This window comes from Stomoxys calcitrans, chromosome 5, assembly GCF_963082655.1.
Source record: "Stomoxys calcitrans chromosome 5, idStoCalc2.1, whole genome shotgun sequence".
Taxonomy (NCBI): domain Eukaryota; kingdom Metazoa; phylum Arthropoda; class Insecta; order Diptera; family Muscidae; genus Stomoxys; species Stomoxys calcitrans.
Genome location: NC_081556.1, coordinates 111737417 through 111743416, shown reverse-complemented (window position 1 = coordinate 111743416; position 6000 = coordinate 111737417).

The following is a 6000-nucleotide window of genomic DNA, read 5'->3' as shown; positions in this document are numbered from 1 at the left end:
GTTATTCAAACGGTCTTCAAATCTCATAGCGGTTAAATTAATGTTGTGGCTCAAAGTTTGGTTTAGAAACAGAAAATGTTGGAGGGGGATATGAGGATAAAAGCCATGTGGCAGTGGCAGAAAAATGTAGGTTTTTCCTCAGTTTGGCGCAGAGTGTTAAGTAATGAACACAGTCGAACGCTTTTGAGTGGTTAAGAAGAAACAGGTAAACGATTTCGCGACAATCACGACAATCTGGGTTTGAACCAAATCACAGCTGCCTCATTGACCTCACTGATGTAGTTGAGGCACTCTGCGCCAAACTGAGGAAAAGCCTAAAAAATTTTTCTGCCACTGCCACACGGCTTTTATCCTCATATCTAACACGACGATCACAATATACCTCCGGTTGAATTCATGAATCGTTTTTAATGCCACTACAACGGGGGGTTCCACAAGGCTCTCTTCTTGAATCTCTCCTCTACTCTGATATATTTGGCACAATATTGGAGTGAACTGTATTGTCTTGTATAAATGTACATTGTTGGGCTTCAAAAAAATAGTCGGCCGAGTCTGTCACATAACCGAATTAACAATTCATTTAAAATCTATGCAATAAACATTAGATTTGAATGGGATTATTTGGTTTTTTTTATCATAGAAATTAATACGATCATCTTCTTCACTACATGCGGCAACAAAGTAAAAGTAAATGTTAATGAATTTGAATATACATTCAATCATTTTATTAAATGATGATTAACTTGCAAGCCACAACTGCGGCAATGTCTTGCAGGGGTAAAACCAGAATTTCAATTGAAATTTTTGACACAAAGGAAAAGAATCTCAAAAAGTCACAATCACATGTTTAAAACACCCTTTTGGTTAAGAAATGCCTTGTGTGAGTCGCATTCGTATTTCCGCATCAGCAATCTGACGTAAAACAATTTCCCCCCCAAAGGCGACGGATAATACATTAATAGGAAATTTATCTTGTTTTAATGAAGAGAGGAATACATTAAGTGAAGATGCACGCAAGGGCTGCATCATTTTGAAAATATTTCCGAATTGTGCAAAAAAACCAGAAATTTGTTATTACTAAAAAAAAATAAAATTACAACCACAATTTGCGGTGCTGCACCTGGCGCCAGTGACTCGTGCAAGAGACGTATTAAATATTTATGTTCTTATAAATTACTTTAAAAAAATATTTACATATATCTGCAGACATTCGTTTTTTTGTTTTCGATGTACAATAATAAAATTCTTTACACCTTTAAAATATTTTAAGTTTTGAATCATTCAATTTTTAATTTAAATGCATTAAACGAAGAACAATATGAAAAAAATCCCATTTAAGTTTGCAAATACTGGTAATTATAATTTTTTTGTTAAGCAAACGAGTTTGACTTAAGTTGCTTCTTTTAGAGAAAATCCCACAACTTAAATCCCATCCAAAATTTAATAAAATTTATAAATCCAAAAGGTCTTTGCACTATTCCAATACACTCTCCTGAGTTTGATACAAATCATTTTATAACCATTTGGGTATCGCGACGAACATCTTCGCTTACTTTTTTGTACAACTGGTATGATTGCTGTAAGAGATCATATGTTCCAAAATAGTCTCTCAGAATAATGCTAAACCCATTTTAGATATGTGTTGTGTTTACGCAGAGTAAACACATCGGTATGTACGCTAAGAGAAAATTTGATACCTAACGCGCTCATTTCAGTACCATCCATAACTCATGGGATGGATGAAAAAAAAAAAAAAAACGATTAGTACCGTTTGGTACTAGCCTTATGACCGAACAGGTATTGTTGTTAATACCAAACTGTTATTGGTCTTAAAATCAAATCCATACTGTTTCAACACCAATCGTTATCCCTTGCACACCCCCTAATGAACCAAAATAAAAAACAAACAAGTAAGAGCTTGCTAAGTTCGGCCGGGTCGAATCTTATATACTCTCCAGCATGGATCGCATTTGTCGAGTTCTATGCGCGGTATCTCTTCTTAGGCAAAACAGGATATAAGAAAAGATTTGATCTGCTATTAGAGCGATATCAATACATGGTCCGGTTTGGACCGCAATTAAATTATATGTTGGAGGCCTGTGTAAAATGTCAGCCAATTCGAATAAGAATTGCGCCCTTTGGGGGCTCAAAAAGTAAAATAGAGAGATCGATATATATAGGAGCTGTATCGGGCTATAGACCGATTCAGACCATAATAAACACGTATGTTGATGGTTATGAGTGAATCCGTCGTACAAAATTTCACGCAAATCCCAGATCGGTTTATATGGCAGCTATATCAGGTTATATACTGATTTGAACCATACTTAGCACAGTTGTTGGACATCATAACAAAATACTACGTGCAAAAATTCATTCCAATCGGATAGGAATTTCGCCCTCTAGAGGCTCAAGAAGTCAAGACCCAAGATCGGTTTATATGGCAGCTATATCAGGTTATGGACCGATTTAAATCATACTTGGCACACTTGTTGTATATTATAACAAAACACATCGTGCAAAATTTCATTCCAATCGGACAAGAATTGCGCCCGCTAGAGGCTCAAGAAGTCAAGACCCAAGATCGGTTTATATGACAGCTATATCAGGTTATGAACCGATTTGAATTATACTTGGCACAGTTGTTGGATATCATAACAAAACACGTCGCGCAAAATTTCATTCCAATCGGATAAGAATTGCGAACTCTAGAGGCTCAAGAAGTCAAGACCCAAGATCGGTTTATATGGCAGCTATATCAAAACATTGACCGATATGGCCCATTTACAATACCAACCGACCTACACTAATAAAAAGTATTTGTGCAAAATTTCAAGCAGCTAGCTTTACTCTTTCAAAAGCTTGCGTGCTTTCGACAGACAGACGGACGGACGGATAGACGGACGGACATGGCTAGATCGACTTAAAATGATATGACGATCAAAAATATATATACTTTATGGGGTCTCAGACGCATATTTCGAGGAGTTACAAACAGAAAGACGAAATTAGTATACCCCATCCTATGGTGGAGGGTATAAAAACAAGTGAAAACGTGCAAAGTTCGGCAGGGCCGAATCTTATATACCACTTCAGGATTGCATTTGTCCAGTTATTTGCCCGGCATCTCATTATAGGTAAAACAAGCTCTTTGTTCGGCATCTCTCCATATATTTCGACATGTTGGAAGTCAAATCAAACACATAACGCAGGATTTTAGTCACATCGGATAATAATTACGCCCTCTAGTGACTCAAGAAGTCAAGACGCGAAAAAGGTTTATATGGGAGTTATAACAGGTTATGAACCGATTTAAATCATACTTGGCACAGTTGTTGATGGTCAAATCAAAACACATTTTGCAAGATTTCAGCCAGTTCGGACAATAATTGGGCGCTCTAGCGGTCCAAAAATTCGAGATCCGAAATCGGTTTCTATGGGAGCTATATCAGGTTATAAACCGATTTGAACCACACTTGGCAAAGTTGTTGATAGTCGAACCAGAACACTTCGTGCCAAATTTTCAGCCAAATCGGATAATAATTACGCCCTCCAATGGCTCAAGAAGTCAAGATCCGGTATCGGTTTATATGGCAGCCATACCAAAACATGGACCGATTTGGCCCATGTACAATCTCAACCGAACTGCACTACTATGCCTTCCATCATACAATACTTGGATATAGCTTACAGAATGAACTAATATAGCTTTACTGAACTAATAAGACATTCATCAATGGTGGTGTCTTTCCCAAGTGTATTTTTATACCCACCACCGTAGGATAGGGGGTATATTCATTTAGTCATTCCGTTTGCAACACATCGAAATATCAATTTCCGACCCCACAAAGTATATATATTTCGGATCGTCGTAAAATTCTAAGACGATTTAATGATGTCCGTGTGTCTGTCCGTCTGTCCGCCTATCCGTTTGTCCGTCCGTCTGTTGTTATCACTCTACAGCCTTCAAAAATTGAGATATTGAGCTGAAATTTGCCACAGATACGTCTTTTTGGTGCACGCTGGTTAAGTTCTTGAACGGGCCAAATCGGACCATATTTGGATATAGCTGCTATATAGACAGATTTTCCAGTAAAAGGTCTAATGCCCATAAAAACTATATTTTTCATCCGATTTTGCTGAAATTTGAAACAGTGAGTAGTTTAAGGCCTCCCCACAACTGACCCAAATATGGTTTAGATCGGACTATATTTAGATATAGCTTCTATATAGACCGAAAGCCAATGCAGTCTTAAGAACAAGGAGCAGACCATGAGATCATAACCTACTCCCAAGATGCCCATTTACTGAAAATCTGATCGATGAGGTTCAGGATTGGAGGGTCTCCATGGAAAACTCTTTCTCTGACCATCGCAACAATAGGTTTAGAATAGCACGGCCAGCGCCGAATCCGATAAGCCTCCGGAATAAGTTAAAGACCAACTGAACAAAATTCGGAAGGCTACTCAGAAGAAGACTTGGCAACACAATTTAGATTGTCCAAGCATAGAAGAGATTGACGAGAATGTCAACAGGATTACGACTGCACTGGTGGGACCCCTCGAAGATAGTTGTCCTCTTCGGAAAAGGAAATCAGCCCAAGAAAAACTTATGTCCAAACTGAAACTTTAGTAGACGATATGAGAGTGAGAGCAGAGACAACGGCGGAAATTTTGAGCTTTTGATGAAAACCCATTTTCCACAGGATACGACGGGACTCACGGAGACACCGAAATCTTGGAATAATGACTCTGATAAAAGGTTTGTAATAACGGCATTTATGGTGAAGGAATCCTTGAGGAGCTTTAAACCATTTAAGTCGCCCGGACCTGATGGGATATTTCCGGCGTTACTACAGAAAGCGGCAGACTATCTGGCGCCTCGCCTGGCCAAAATTTTCACAGCGTGCCTAAGACTTTCATATACTCCGAAAGCCTGGCAGGAGGCAAGGCAAGTTATGCGACACCAAAGGCCTACAGACCCATATGCCTTACGTCCTTTCTACTCAAAACCATGGAACGTATTGTGCACCCCATGATAAAGAGTATGACATCCAGCGAACTGCTCAAATACAAACAGCATGCCTATGTCAAGGGAAGGTCGGTGGAGACTGTCCTGCACGAGGTTGCGCATAAAATAAAAGAATCCTTCGATGCCAAAACGTGCACACTGACGGTATACATTGACATCGAGGGGGCTTTTAACAATGAGCGAAGCGACACACTGATCCAACCCTTAGAGCAGTACCGGGTGGACCCGGTCCTTAGAGACTGGATAAACCATATGCTAAGGAGCAGGTGGATAAATTGTGTGCCCAATGGCATAAATATAAGGGAGAAAGTGGCACAGGGCACGCCAAAGGGGGGCATTTTATCGCCACTCCTATGGGTCACCACCATAAATGACCTATTACGGATGATGACTAAGGACGGATTTGAACCCGTCCGCTACGCAGACGATGTTATATTACTTCTAAGAGGTAAGGATCCGAACGGTGCAGAAGGGCCGAAAGGGTCTTGCATATGGCATATGGCTGAGCTAGACCCAGAGGTCTCAATGTTAACCCAGAGAAGACTGCAATATGCCTGTTTACGAGGAAGACGAAGGTGGGCGAATTTAACGCACCACGTTTCCTCAATAAGACGATTTCGATATCTGACAAGGTCAAATACTTAGGTGTGATCTTGGACAGGAAACTGAATTGGAAGTGTCACATTCAGGAGCGTACTGAGAAGGCTTACAGATGTTGGGTATTATGTAGACGGGCCGTAGGCTCGAAATGGGGCCTGAATCCTACGATAGTCCACTGGCTCTATAGGAGCGTGATAAGACCAATACTTACTTACGCCTCAGTAGTTTGGTGGACTGCTAAGAAGAAAAAGTGCAACATAAGGGCCATACAACAAGTTCAGAGAACATGTTGTCTTGGCATAGGCGGAGCGATGAGGACCACGCCCACTAGGGCACTGGAGACTATTCTAGATATCCGACTCATTGACA